Source organism: Cherax quadricarinatus, chromosome 48 (genome assembly GCF_038502225.1).
Source record: "Cherax quadricarinatus isolate ZL_2023a chromosome 48, ASM3850222v1, whole genome shotgun sequence".
NCBI lineage: Eukaryota > Metazoa > Arthropoda > Malacostraca > Decapoda > Parastacidae > Cherax > Cherax quadricarinatus.
Window position 1 is genome coordinate 4,520,911 of NC_091339.1, and position 16,429 is coordinate 4,537,339.

The 16,429-nt window shown below is 48.3% G+C and overlaps 1 protein-coding gene across 12 annotated transcripts in view; it reads left to right on the top strand.

The window, feature by feature from the left end:
• Window positions 1-16,429, top strand: part of LOC128696147 (protein lin-10) — a 921,476-nt gene that overhangs the window by 688,414 nt on the left and 216,633 nt on the right. The window lies entirely within an intron of this gene.

Here is a 16,429-nt window from a genome sequence, read left to right on the forward strand (position 1 = left end):
GTGTTAAAAATTCTACACATTTCCTTATCACTGTCAGTGAGCTGACCCGAGGAACTTTTGAGTGGGCCTATCTTGTCCCTGATCTTACTTCTGTATACCTGAAAGAATCCTTTTGGGTTAGTCTTCGATTCTCTTGCAACTTTAACCTCATAATCTCTTTTTGCTTTTCTAATTCCCTTTTTTATTTCTCTCTTTAACTGAATATATCGATTTCTTAATTGCCCCTCTCCTCTTTTGATTTGCCTATATATGCCTCTCTTTTGGCCAGTCAGATATTTTAATCTATTGTTCATCCATTTAGGATAATTTTTGTTTGATCTGATTTCCCTATTTGGAACATAATTTGACTGAGCAGCTAGAACCATGCCCTGGAAAGCGTCATATCTGCAACCATCACCACCTACCTGACACTTAGTCAGGTCATTCCAGTTCAGCCCACCTAAGTAATTTTTCAGTCCTATGAAGTCAGCCAAGCGAAAGTCAGGGACCCAGACTTGATTGCCATTATTAGGGGAATTCCATGATATATTAAAACTGAGTGATTTGTGATCACTTTCCCCAAGCTCATCATTAACCTCAAGATTATTAATTAGTGTTTCCCTACTGGCAAGAACCAAGTCAAGGAGGTTATTTCCCCTAGTTGGCTCTGTCACAAACTGTTTTAAAAAACAATCCTGGATCGTATCAAGAAAGTCACCTGACTCTAAATTTCCTGTCAAATTGCTCCAGTCAATCTGTAGTTGAAATCTCCCATTAGCACAGCATTTTCGTATGTAGATGCCTTACGAATTTCGTCCCATAGAAGTTTACTGCACTCCCTATCAAGATTTGGGGCCCTGTAAATCACACCCAAAATTAGTTTTTCTCGGCCCTCGAGAAGCTGCAACCAAACAGATTCAGTGGCCGACGCTTCTAATTTTATATCTTGTCTAACACAACAATTTAAATTGTCTCTGACATACATCGCTACTCCACCACCCTTCCTGTTGACCCTGTCAGTGTGGAATAATTTATAGCCTTGTATGTGACATTCAGAGGGCATCTCTCTATCTTTCAGATTGAGCCAGGTCTCTGTTATAGCAATAATATCTATGTTTCCTGCACTTGCAATTAATCTTAGCTCATCTATCTTATTTCTTACACTCCTGCTATTAGTATAGTAAACCTTAAGGGAGCTAGTCCCTTGCTGCCCTCTGCTGTCCCCCTTTGTTTGTTGACCTGATCTATTGTCTTTATTTATAACTTCATGCTGAATGCCTTTTATACATTTACTGTTTCCAACCCTAGTGTTGCAATCTGCTTGTTTCCCACACACACCCATACCTCTATCTTCTATCAGTTTAAAATCATAGGCATTTCACCAATGGCCTTCTCAATTGAGTTTGCAAGTGCTACCACCCCAGCCCCAGAGAGATGTACCCCATCCCTTGCATACATATCATGTTTGCCATAAAAGTTGTTCCAGTTGTCAATGAATGGGATTGCAAGTTCCTTGCAGTATCTGTCTAGCCAGCAATTTACACCAATTTGCCCTAGACAACCATTCATTTCCTACTCCCCTTCTAGGCAAGATGCTACATATGATTGGGATCCCTCCCTTAGACTTAATGAAATCTATAGCTGACCTGTACTTATCTAGCAGCTCTTCTCTCCTACCCTTCCCAATATCATTTCCACCAGCACTGAGACAGATAATGGGCTTGTTCCCATTACCTGACATGATGTTATCCAGCCTGTTAACTATGTCCCCAACACCAGCTCCAGGGAAGCACACTCTATCTCTCATCTTCTTATTCCTATTACAAAAAGCACGGTCAGTATATCTTACCTGAGAGTCACCAACCTCAAGAATGCACTTACCTCTGTTAGCAGGGGCAGTAGTACACTTACCTTCACTGGCCACTGAAGTACATTCATCCTGAAGAACAGAGAAGCGATTTCCTACCTTCAGATCTTCACTCTTAACTTTCCTTATTCTAATTCTCCTCCCATTACTGGGAACCACTCGCCACTTGTAGCAGGTGCTGGACTGCACCTCACTGCTAGAAGCCTCATTCCCCACAACTCCAGCCACCTCACACTCTCTCCCAGACCCATTGAGGTGGACCTTCAGCCTCCTAATCTCCTCCTGGAGAAGCAAGACCTCCACCTTCAACTCTCCAACCTCAATTTTTAAAACACTGCAGAAGCAAGCCATGCTTTGTAACCGTCCACTCTAATCCCCAAAGCAGCTCAGGGTCTGTGACCTCACGTGACGACTGACCACTGACCAATAAGAAAGTACTTGATGTCTTGTAGAGATTCTGTAGAGATGCTGAGGTACGCTGATGTACACTGTAGTGCTCGGGTACACTGGTGTACACTGTAGTGCTCGGGTACACTGGTGTACACTGTAGTGCTCTGGTACACTGAGGTGTTGATGTACACTGTGGTGATGGTGTACACTGTGGTGCTGGGGTACACTGTGGTACTGGGGGTACTGGGGTACACTGTGATGCTGCGGTACACTGTGGTGCTGGGGTACACGGGGGTACTGGGGTACACTGTGGTGCTGGGGTACACTGTGGTCCTGGGGTTCACTGGGGTACACTGTGGTGCTGGGGTACACTGGGGTACACTGTGATGCTGGTGTACACTGGAGTACACTGTGGTGCTGTGTACACTGGAGTACACTGTGGTGCTGGGGTACACTGTGGTACTGGTGGGTACTGGGGTGCACTGTGGTACACTGTGGTACTGGGTTCACTGGGGTACACTGGAGTGCACTGTGGTGCTGGATTACACTGTGGTCCTGGGGCTCACTGGAGTACACTGTGGTGCTGGGGTACACTGGAGTACACTGTTTTGCTGGTGTACAATGGAGTACACTGTGGTGGTGGTGTACACTGGAGTACACTGTGGTACTGGGGGGTACTGGGGTACACTGTGGTCCTAGGGCTCACTGGGGTACACTGTGGTGCTGGTGTACACTGGACTACACTGTGGTGCTGGGGTACACTGGACTACACTGTGGTGCTGGGGTACACTGTGGTGCTGGTGTACACAGTGGTGCTGAGGTTCACTGGGGTACACTGTGGGTACACTGTGGTGCTGGGGTACACTGGAGTACACTGTGGTGCTGGAGTACACTGTGGTGCTGGGGTACACTGGAGTACACTGTGGTGCTGGAGTACACTGTGGTGCTGGGGTACACTGTGGTGTTGGGGTACACTGTGGTGCTAGGGTACACTGTGGTGCTGGTGTACACTGTGGTCCTGGGGTTCACTGGGATACAGTGTGGTGCTGGGGTACACTGGGGTGCTGGGGTACACTGGTGCTGGGGTACACTGTGGTGCTGGTGTACACTGTGCTGTTGGGGTACACTGGGGTACACTGTGCTGCTGGGGTACACTGTGGTGCTGGGGTTCACTGGGGTACACTGGTGCTGGGGTACACTGTGGTGCTGGGGTTCACTGGGGTACACTGTGGTGCTGGGGTTCACAGGGGTACACTGTGGTACTGGGGTACACTGTGGTACTGGGGTTCACTGTGGTGCTGGAATACACTGCGGTATACTGTGGTGCTGGGGTATACTGTGGTGCTGGGGTTCACTGGGGTTCGCTGTAGTGCTGGGGTACACTGTGGTGCTGGGGTACACTGTGGTGCTGGGGTATACTGGGGTACACTGTGGTGCTGGGGTTCACTGTGATGCTGGGGTTCACTGTGGTGCTGGGGTTCACTGGACTACACTCTGGTGATGGGGTTCACTGGGGTACACTGTGGTGCTGGGGTTCACTGGGGTACATTGTGATGCCGGGGTTCACTGGGGTACACTGTGGTGCCGGGGTTCACTGGGGTACACTGTGGTGCTGGGGTTCACTTGGGTACACTGTGGTGCTGGGGTTCACTGGGGTACACTGTGGTGCTGGGGTTCACGGGGGTACACTGTGGTGCTGGGGTTCACTTGGGTACACTGTGGTGCTGAGGTTCACTGGGATACACTGTGGTGCTGGGGTACACTGTGGTGCTGGGGTTCACTGGGGTACACTGTGGTGCTGGGGTACACTGTGGCGCTGAGGTACACTGTGGTGCTGGGGTTCACTGGGGTACACTGTGGTGCTGGGGTTTACTGGGGTACACTGTGGTGCTGGGGTTCACTGGGATACAATGTGGTGCTGGGGTACACTGTGGTGCTGGGGTACACTGTGGTGCTGGGGTTCACTTGGGTACACTGTGGTGCTGGGGTTCACTGTGATGCTGGGGTTCACTGTGATGCTGGGGTTCACTGTGGTGCTGGGGTTCACTGGAGTACACTGTGGTGCTGGGGTATACTGTGGTGCTGGGGTACACTGTGGTGCTGGGGTACACTGTAGTGCTGAGGTACACTGTGGTGCTGGGGTACACTGTGGTACTGGGGTACACTGTGCTGCTGGGGTACACTGGGGTACACTGTGGTGCTGGGGTTTACTGGGGTACACTGTGGTGCTGGGTTTCACTGGGGTACACTGGTGCTGGGGTACACTGGGGTACACTGTGGTGCTGGGGTACACTGGGGTACACTCTGGTGCTGGGGTACACTGGTGCTGGGGTACACTGGGATACACTGTGGTGCTGGGGTTCACTATGGTACGCTGTGGTGCTGGGGTTTACTGGGGTACACTGTGGTGCTGGGGTGCACTGTGGTGCCGGGGTACACTGTGGTGCCGGGGTACACTGTGGTGCTGGGGTACACTGTGGAGCTGGGGTACACTGTGGTGCTGGGGTACACTGTGGTGCTGGGGTACACTGGGGTACACTGTGGTGCTGGGGTTCACTGGGGTACACTCTGATGCTGGGGTACACTGGTGCTGGGGTACACTGGTGCTGGGGTACACTGGTGCTGGGGTACACTGTGGTGCTGGGGTTCACTGGGGTACACTGTGGTGCTGGGGTACACTGGGTTACACTGGTGCTTGGGTTCACTGGGATACACTGTGGTACTAGGGTACACTGGGGTACACTGTGGTGCTGGGGTACACTGGGGTACATTGTGGTGCTGGTGTACACTGAGGTACACTGGTGCTGGGGTACACTGTGGTGCTGGGGTTCACTGGGGTACACTGTGGTGCTGGAGTACACTGTGGTGCTGGGGTTCACTGGGGTACACTGTGCTGCTGGGTACACTGGGGTACACTGTGGCGCTGGGGTACACTGTGGTGCTGGGGTTCACTGGGGTACACTGTGGTGCAGGAGTACACTGGGGTACACTGTGGTGCTCGGGTTCACTGGGGTACACTGTGGTGCTGGGGTACACTGGGGTACACTGGTGCTGGGGTACACTGGTGCTGGGGTACACTGTGGTGCTGGGGTTCACTGGGGTACACTGTGGTGCTGGGGTACACTGGTGCTGGGGTTCACTGGGGTACACTGTGGTGCTGGGGTACAATGGGGTACGCTGTGGTGCTGGGGTACACTGGGGCACACTGTGGTGCTGGGGTACACTGTGGTGCTGGGGTACACTGTGGTGCTAGGGTTCACTGGGGTACACTGTGGTGCTGGGGTACACTGTGGTGCTGGGGTACACTGTGGTGCTGGGGTTCACTGGGGTACACTTTTGCTGGGGTACACTGTGGTGCTGGGGTACACTGTGGTGCTGAGGTTCACTGGGGTACACTGTGGTGCTGGGGTACACTGGGGTACACTGGTGCTGGGGTACACTGGGGTACACTGTTGTGCTGGGGTTCACTGGGGTACACTGGTGCTGAGGTTCACTGGGGTACACTCTGGTGCTGGGGTTCACTGGGGTACACTGGTGCTGGGGTACACTGTGGTGCTGGGGTACACTGGTGCTGGGGTACACTGGTGCTGGGGTACACTGTTGTGCTGGGGTACACTGGTGCTGGGGTACACTGGGGTACACTGTGGTGCTGGGGTTCACTGGGGTACACTGTGGTGCTGGGGTACACTGGGTTATACTGTGGTGCTTGGGTTCAGTGGGGTACACTGGTGCTGGGGTACACTGGGGTACACTGTGGTGCTGGGGTACACTGGGGTACATTGTGGTGCTGGTGTACACTGAGGTACACTGGTGCTGGGGTGCACTGTGGTGCTGGGGTTCACTGGGGTACACTGTGGTGCTGGAGTACACTGGGGTACACTGTGGTGCTGGGGTTCACTGGGGTACACTGTGGTGCTGGGGTTCACTGGGGTACACTGTGGCGCTGGGGTACACTGTGGTGCTGGGGTACACTGTGGTGCTGGGGTACACTGGGGTACACTGTGGTGCTGGGGTACACTGTGGTGCTGGGGTACACTGTGGTGCTGGGGTTCACTGGGGTACACTGTGGTGCCGGGGTACACTGGGGTACACTGGTGCTGGGGTACACTGTGGTGCTGGGGTACACTGTGGTGCTGGGGTTCACTGGGGTACACTGTGGTGCTGGGGTACACTGTGGTGCTGGGGTACACTGGGGTACACTGTGGTGCTGGGGTACACTGTGGTGCTGGGGTACACTGTGGTGCTAGGGTTCACTGGGGTACACTGTGGTGCTGGGGTACACTGGGGTACACTGTGGTGCTGGGGTACACTGTGGTGCTGGGGTTCACTGGGGTACACTGTGGTGCTGGGGTACACTGTGGTGCTGGGGTTCATTGGGGTACACTGTGGTGCTGGGGTACACTGTGGTGCTGGGGTACACTGTGGTGCTGGGGTTCACTGTGGTGCTGGGGTACACTGTGGTGCTGGGGTTCACTGGGGTACACTGTGGTGCTGGGGTACACTGGGGTACACTGTGGTTCACTGGGGTACACTGTGGTGCTGGGGTACACTGTGGTACACTGTGGTTCACTGGGGTACACTGTGGTGCTGGGGTTCACTGGGGTACACTGTGGTGCTTTGGTATACTGGGGTACACTGTGGTGCTGGGGTACACTGGGGTACACTGTGGTGCTGGGGTTCACTGGGGTACACTGTGGTGCTGGGGTACACTGTGGCGCTGGGGTACACTGTGGTGCTGGGGTACACTGTGGTGCTGGGGTTCACTGGGGTACACTGGTGCTGGGGTACACTGTGGTGCTGTGGTTCACTGGGGTACACTGTGGTGCTGGGGTACACTGGGGTACACTGTGGTTCACTGGGGTACACTGTGGTGCTGGGGTACACTGTGGTACACTGTGGTTCACTGGGGTACACTGTGGTGCTGGGGTTCACTGGGGTACACTGTGGTGCTGGGGTACACTGGGGTACACTGTGGTGCTGGGGTACACTGGGGTACACTGTGGTGCTGGGGTTCATTGGGGTACACTGTGGTGCTGGGGTACACTGTGGTGCTGGGGTACACTGTGGTGCTGGGGTTCACTGGGGTACACTGTGGTGCTGGGGTACACTGGGGTACACTGTGGTGCTGGGGTACACTGGGGTACACTGTGGTGCTGGGGTACACTGGGGTACACTGTGGTGCTGGGGTACACTGTGGTGCTGGGGTACACTGTGGTGCTAGGGTACACTGGGGTACACTGTGGTTCACTGGGGTACACTGTGGTGCTGGGGTACACTGTGGTACACTGTGGTTCACTGGGGTACACTGTGGTGCTGGGGTTCACTGGGGTACACTGTGGTGCTGGGGTACACTGGGGTACACTGGTGCTGGGGTACACTGGGGTACACTGTGGTGCTCTGGTACACTGTGGTGCTGGGGTTCACTGAGGTACACTGTGGTGCTGGGGTACACTGTGGTGCTGGGGTACACTGTGGTGCTGGGGTTCACTGGGGTACACTGTGGTGCTGGGGTACACTGGGGTACACTGTGGTGCTGGGGTACACTGTGGTGCTGGGGTACACTGGGGTACACTGTGGTGCTGGGGTACACTGTGGTGCTGGGGTACACTGGGGTACACTGTGGTGCTGGGGTACACTGTGGTGCTGGGGTACACTGGGGTACACTGTGGTGCTGGGGTACACTGTGGTGCTGGGGTACACTGTGGTGCTAGGGTACACTGTGGTTCACTGGGGTACACTGTGGTGCTGGGGTACACTGTGGTACACTGTGGTTCACTGGGGTACACTGTGGTGCTGGGGTTCACTGGGGTACACTGTGGTGCTGGGGTACACTGGGGTACACTGTGGTGCTGGGGTACACTGGGGTACACTGTGGTGCTGGGGTACACTGTGGTGCTGGGGTTCACTGAGGTACACTGTGGTGCTGGGGTACACTGTGGTGCTGGGGTACACTGTGGTGCTGGGGTTCACTGGGGTACACTGTGGTGCTGGGGTACACTGTGGTGCTGGGGTACACTGGGGTACACTGTGGTGCTGGGGTACACTGTGGTGCTGGGGTACACTGTGGTGCTGGGGTACACTGGGGTACACTGTGGTGCTGGGGTACACTGGGGTACACTGTGGTGCTGGGGTACACTGGGGTACACTGTGCTGGGGTACACTGGGGTACACTGTGGTGCTGGGGTACACTGTGGTGCTGGGGTACACTGGGGTACACTGTGGTGCTGGGGTACACTGTGGTGCTGGGGTACACTGGGGTACACTGTGGTGCTGGGGTACACTGGGGTACACTGTGGTGCTGAGGTACACTGGGGTACACTGTTATGCTGGGGTACACTGGGGTACACTGTGCTGGGGTACATTGTGCTGGGGTACACTGGGGTGCACTGTGGTGCTGGGGTACACTGGGGTACACTGTGGTGCTGGGGTACACTGTGGTGCTGGGGTACACTGGGGTACACTGTGGTGCTGGGGTACACTGTGGTGCTGGGGTACACTGGGGTACACTGTGGTGCTGGGGTACACTGGGGTACACTGTGGTGCTGGGGTACACTGGGGTACACTGTGCTGGGGTACACTGTGCTGGGGTACACTGGGGTACACTGTGGTGCTGGGGTACACTGTGGTGCTGGGGTACACTGGGGTACACTGTGGTGCTGGGGTACACTGTGGTGCTGGGGTACACTGGGGTACACTGTGGTGCTGGGGTTCACTGGGGTACACTGTGGTGCTGGGGTACACTGTGGTGCTGGGGTACACTGTGGTGCTGGGGTACACTGGGGTACACTGTGGTGCTGGGGTTCACTGGGGTACACTGTGGTGCTGGGGTTCACTGGGGTACACTGTGGTGCTGGGGTACACTGTGGTGCTGGGGTACACTGTGGTGCTGGGGTACACTGGGGTACACTGCGGTACACTGGGGTACACTGGGGTACACTGCGGTACACTGGGATTGATCTGTTCCTCACTCGTCAAGTTAACTTTTCCTCTTCTATACATTCTACTATATTGTCAGATTCTTCAGTTTTCAAATATATTTTTTATTATTCATAATTTATATTCTTTGCTTCACTTCTTTCTAAGATTCCTTGTATTGGAATGTTGGTAAATGTTTGTGTGTGAGTCTGGAGGACCACAATCCCTTGCTGTCCCACTAACACTCATTCCTCTGAGAAGTGGTATAGTGATTGCTACATGATGTGGAAACATTCATTCCTCTGAGAAGTGGTATAGTGATTGCTACATGATGTGGAAACATTCATTCCTCTGAGAAGTGGTATAGTGATTGCTACATGATGTGGAAACATTCATTCCTCTGAGAAGTGGTATAGTGATTGCTACATGATGTGGAAACATTCATTCCTCTGAGAAGTGGTATAGTGATTGCTACATGATGTGGAAACATTCATTCCTCTGAGAAGTGGTATAGTGATTGCTACATGATGTGGAAAAGGACACTTATGTAGAGGTAAGGACATTTACTAGAGGAAACGTTTCGCCACGAGTGGCCATTTGTGGTTAAACTTTTCCTTTAATACATGTCCTTAACTGTACATAAGTGTCTTTGAATATTAAAATGTTATACAATACTGACAGGTTTTTAAGTTGGTAAGTAAGACACACGTGCAACAGTTAGGTATCTTTATACTAAAACGTTTTGCCTTTTTCTACACTTATTCCTCTATTTCTACATCGAATCTTGATTCACTACATGGGTAGCGCCTCTACTGAACTAGCTGATGTTTCTACCCCTGACGTAGATAAATGTACAGCCCCCCTCCAAGTTGTCAATAAATGGTAATGCAACATCAGTACAGTACTTACCAAACCAGCAGTTTCCCTGGACAACCTTCACTTTCCAACACCCTTCTGCGGTAAAATACCACAAGTAACATAGATAACTTCCTTCCCAGTTGTCTATTATTGCCCTGCATCTTGTCATTTGGTGTATAGGTTTACGCTTGCCAGCATCATTTCCCCCAGTGCAAACGCAAATAATAGAATTGCATTATCAATCGTAATGTTTCCTAGTCGGTCATGATGTTACCTAGCCGGAGGTCAGAAACAACTCTACGAAGTCTTGGTGAACAAATGGGAGGTTAGTGTCACTGGTGATTTTCTGGTTAAGTATGTCTGTGTTTGCGTATAAGGAGGTTGGTGAGCAAAGAGGAAACGTGATACGAAGCCGTGTGTTCCTGATGTTCTGGCTGGAGACACGGATGTTTCAGTTGTATCAGGATGATGGTAACCAGCAGCCTTGAAAGACTTTCAGGAAGGCAGTTACCAGCTTTTGTGGAGCAGTGCCTCTGCCTGAAATGATAGTGATTAGTTAGGTACAGTGTATAGTATATAGAGCTTGGGTAGTCTTGCATATTTATACTACCCAAGAAGAAGGTACTGAACTAGTTTCATGTCTTGGTCAGATTTTCATAGGATACAGCGAGCTCTTTGCAGGGAAACTTTACTTCTGTTAGAGAAATGTTGTTTTGTAATAGACTTTGCGTGTTGGAGTCACCGAGGAGGTTGAGTATTTTGTTGTAGTGACGGTGGTGACTCAGGGTCACCACTTATCCTTTGTTGTCTTTACATCCTTGGGACAATGGGTCTGGATGGTTCTGATACGGTCCATCCTATCTTGCGGTATTCTGAAAAAGGCAAGACACTCCCAGTTGGGACTGTAACGATGTGTACAAAAGAAAAAATAATTAGAACATTTCTGTTTTTATTATACTGTGATTTGTAGTGTATAAGTTCATTCTTATAAGTGGGTTTGTGGTGTTCCGTGGCCTGGTTGGCAATGCTCTCGCCTCATATACCAAGTGTCCGTGGTTCGATCCCCGACACGGATGGAAATGTTGGGCATGTTTCCTTACATCTGTTGTCTCTTTTCACCTAGCAGTAAGTAGGTAATTCGGTGTTAGTCGACTGGTGTGCCTCGCATCCTGAGGGACAAAATTAAAGGACTCCAGTGAAAATAAGACAGTTCTCGTCGATACACTGACTTTCTTGGGTTATTCTGGGTGGCTAACCCTCTGGGTTAAAAAAACGAACAGATCTTATCTTACCTTAAACTTGGAGCAAGAGTCTATGTTACTGTGAACAAGGACACTAAGAAACCGAGCTGGGCGCGAAAATACTTTTTTCACGTCCTCATTCATAGGAACTGAGACTCTTTCTGTGTTCAAGGTTACCACAAACACACCTAGAGCTCCTCAGAAACTGCAGTCGATATCAAAACACAAAAACAGAGAGAAGTCTTCTAATTTTCTTCTTACGTGCATATCAATGAATTTACAGTCGTAATTTGCTAGAAGACGACTGTAAAACTTTCAAAGATATTCTCTGAAAACTGCGATAATACCTTTCTCTTTTTTTATTCTAAACTTAGACAAAAAAAAAATCAGAATTTCTGAATATACGTAAGACTGACAACAAAACTGATATTTATTCTTCCCCACTAACAAAGTCACTTACAAAACTACAAAAAAATGTTAAGTTAAACTAACAACAAAGTAGCTGGTAGAATTACTTAATTAACAGAGTAGCTGGTACAATTACCTACTGTGTCCCGTGGTCTGGTAGGCAACGCTCTCACCCCACACAGTGTGTCCTTGGTTCGATCCCCGGAAAGGGTGGAAACATTGGGCGTGTTTCATTGCACCTGTTGTCTATTCACCTAGCAAGCAAGTAGGTACCGGGTGTTAGTCGACTGGTGTGGGTTGCATCCTGAGGGACAAGATAACAGTCACACGCAAACCGTTGATGTTGGAGTTTACGAAATTCTACTTGAGGATTGTAACAGAATGTATATAAATGAAACTGGCAAGAATTTAACCACACATTATATTCAGTAAACACAAGTATTGGACCCAAGCTGATAATCTGAACAACACACGTCCAGCACAGGAACCCACATGACCGTTTGATAAGATGATTTGATGCTAAATTAGTCAAAAAGGGAAGTGACAGGGATAAAAGAAAATGTCGAGAAACCTCGTTCATACAAAAGTTAAGTTTAACATCTTTATTTTGCACCCCATAACCATCCTGGGACTAGACCGCAAAGTTTTGATAGCTGAACAAGTTACAGTGGTAATGAACTATTTACATGTTTATATATGGTAACAGTCATAATGAGTTATTTATGCAGACGTGAATTAGGTCACACACACAGCAAAGAAAAAAAAAAGTTTAAGAGGTAATGCATTATTTAGAGTCATCACGACAATCATCACAGTTACTATGGTTGTCCCCAAGTGGCCGAACCCTAAACAATACTCTTAGTCAATATTACATTTCTTAATTGATTGGTACAAACAAAGCCACTGTCATGCCGGAGGATTTCGGGCAGACTTAACCTAATTCTTCAAGACTACTAAAGTCTAGAGGTAAATTTCAAATATTCAATATTTTACTCTACTATGAGGTAGACATTTTTTTTAGTTAATAAGCTTTATAGTCTAATGTAGATGAAATTGATGACAGTATTAAAAGTAATACAATTTATGATACAAACATACATTTTTGGGTATGTAATAATAGTTTAATAGATTAGGGGTAATATTTGGGAGAGATGCTTCAAAAGTGGTTAGTTAGAGATTAGCATAGTGTGGGTATGGTTATTACTGACAGATGAGATGATTTTTAAGTATAGTTCTAAATTGCTAGTTTGGGCAAAGAGTTCCAGATCTTCGGGCCTTTTATGTGCATTGCATTTTTGCATAGTGTGAGACGGACACGTGGGATGTTAAAAAGTGTTTTATGCCTCCTGTTATGCCTGTGTGTTGTGCTGTAGCTATCTAGAAGTTTGAGCAGAGGGTTTATATTGGAGTTTAATGTTCTGTTTATATAGTAGGCACAATAATATGTATGTATATTTTGTATATTAAGTAAGTTCAAGCTCTTAAAGAGTGGTGGTGTGTGTTGTCTGGCGCAGGAGTTTGTGATCATCCGCACTACACCTTTTTTTTTTTGTTGGGTTATTAAAGGTTTAAAGTGATTGGCCTAGAAATTTTCCCTCAGTGTGTCTTGTAATGGGGGAACCTTTTATCAGGCGCGGATCTAGGAACAAAGTTTGGGGGGCGGGTGGGCCGACGGCAGAATTTTCGGTTGTTTAAAGAGCATTAGCATTACCGTTTCTCCACTAACGGGATTCTTATTTGTTAATTACTGGCGGACTGACCTAAATGAATGGGCATAACCATCTGCTCTAGGTGCCAGTGTTTCTCTTCGGATCCAAATGAGAGGGCCGATTTTTCTGAGAAAAAAAAAACACTGACCTTACAATGTGAGGAATTTTGTATCTTATTAAAACTTTATTGAAAGTAAGAATTTAATAGCTAGAGACTTTTACATTAGACATTAACTTAAATGTAGAATATATATATATATATATATATATATATATATATATATATATATATATATATATATATATATATATATATATATATATATATATACCTGCTTAAGACAGTAAGCATTATACTTTATAATATTACCTATAATAGTAGCCTTAAAAGTAACATGCAAAGGTTATTACACTGAAAGGATTAATCACACTGCAGCCTAAGCAAAGAGAAGACGGCGGTTCCTTTCCGCAAACTTGTTGATCACACGATCAACAGGAACATGTACATCGTTATGGACGGCGAGTAGTGCGAGGCCGTTGAGGCGATCCTGACCTATGGTGCTCCTCAAGTATGTCTTCAGGCGTTTCAGGGCTGAGAACAATCGTTCGGCTTCTGCATTTGAGACTGGCAGGGTCAGTAGGATGGTAAGGAGCTTCACGATGTTCGGAAACATACGGGCCTCGGCGTATTCCTTTGCTTTCTTGACAGATTCGAAGGCCGGAGCGGAACATGTCCACCGCTGTGTTTCCGTCTGCACGAGCAAAAGTGACTCAACGTCACTTTCGTAGAGTTTAGTGGCTTTAAGAACAGCATCCACGTTTGCTTTTGAGCCCCTGAGCAGCTCCTTCAATCGGAGAGCAACGGGCAGTGTCATATCTCTGAGATATGGGTAAATATGTTGAAACAGCCTAATAAAAATAATTATTATTATTATTATTATTATACTCTTTCACGGTAGGCTACCGTAGGCATAGCTCCAAGGCTCCAACCCACTCCACTCTGGCACTGTCCCACAAGGCCCCAAAACAGGCATAAACACAATAGCCTAATGTATTAACCTTGCCCTGGCCCCTTTACCTGGTGCAGTAAGGTCACTGAATGGTTCATGAACCCTTACCCTCTCGTCCTGGTTCGTGCCCGGCTCGCAGTGAGTCAGTATGTGTGTTGGAGCCTTGAAATACCGGGGGACGGTGACTCACCGTCACGGGGTCACGCCGCATCAGCCGTCTGATGTTACCACGTGCTCTCAACATGCAACACTGCTTGACGCTCGCTGAGGCTGAGCCTCGCTCTCTCACAGCCTGCCAGCCTCTCTGGCTGTTATGCCAAATTTCTTTCAAGTTAGGACATTTCCACGATTTTTTTTGCCACATCTCATTATTCTCAGCATCAATACAGCTCCAAAATGTTTATTATAAGTATCCAACCTTAAAAAGCATTTTTGTATTGTTATGGAGCTAGAGGTATTAGTGGTCTGTAAACTTGCAAAGTTGCAAAACAAATTTAAATGCATCCCAAAGTAGTGGCGTAACTACGGGGAGCCTGGGGGGTCCGCCCCCCTCTCCCTCACTAGAGCTGTGGGCCCCCCCCCCACTTGAAAAGGAGTATCTGCATAGTTTTGTGTCTAGAAAAGTAAATATATATATATATATATATATATATATATATATATATATATATATATATATATATATATATATATATATATATATATATATATCGGCTTTAAAATCTCAAATAATTCGGGAGGGCATGCCCCCGCCATGTAAAGGATTGGCCCCTCCTTCCCCTCGCCCCAAAATGAAAACCCAGCTACGACACTGGGCCGAAGCCCAAAGAGGGCCAAAGGGGGGGGGCCGGGCCCCCTGGCCCCCCCTTATATCCGCGCCTGCCTTTTATCGATATGTGGAAAAAGACACTTATGTACAGTTCAGGACATTTAATGGTATAAACCTTGGTAATAAATACCGACAAGTTGGTTTAGAAAGACACGTAAGCAAACACTATGACATATTTAATAAAGACATTTAATAAAGGAAACGTTTCGCCACGAGTGGCTTCTTCAGTCCTAATACAGAGAAAACTAAGAAAACATTTATATATATAGTAGCAGGAGTCAGGTGAGGTGTTGCGTGGGTAGAGGTGATAGTAGTAGTAGTAGTAGTAGTAGTAGTAATGGAACTAAGGAGGTGAGGCAAGAGAGGGACCTGCTGGCATCAAGTAACACCAGTTCCCAGGATGGGTAATATCCTCTTGCTTAGTAATTTTGAAATACTGTAACTACACTATAAAGCAAAAATCCGGTAGTTACAGTATTTCAAAATTACTAAGCAAGAGGATATTACCCATCCTGGGAACTGGTGTTACTTGATGCCAGCAGGTCCCTCTCTTGCCTCACCTCCTTAGTTCCATTACTACTACTACTACTACTACCACCACCTCTACCCACGCGTCACCTCACCTGACTCCTGCCACTATATATATAAATGTTTTCTTAGTTTTCTCTGTATTAGGACTGAAGAAGCCACTCGTGGCGATACGTTTCCTTTATTAAATGTTCTGAACTGTACATAAGTGTCTTTTTCCACATCTTGTCGGTATCACCATACCATTTCCCCTTTTATCGATATGTTTAGCTGGATATTTAATGCTCTGTTTCCAAAAAGCATGACGTATGTTTTGTTTATATTGAGAGTGAGTTTGTTGGTTGTCATTCAATTTGCCTGACTTTTCTGAGTTATCCTAGTTGATTTACAGTATATATGATAATTGTACTTGTGTGCATCTGTGCCTAAACAAACTTAAGTTATCACCGCTGGAGAATTCTTCAGTTATCTCTCGTGGTCGACTCATTACTCACTGCGGCGACTTACATCCGCTGTCGTGTTTCCGCTCAGCGGATTGTTACGGCCTGGGAGAAGCCGGTTGCTGATTCAGTGAAATGTGGGCGTTTCATGCGGAAATGAATTGATTAATTGATCAATTCTGACGTAATGAGGAACAGTTATTTCAGTTTTCGTTCATATTCCTTCCTAATTGCCATCCAGCTGTGTGCACTCTT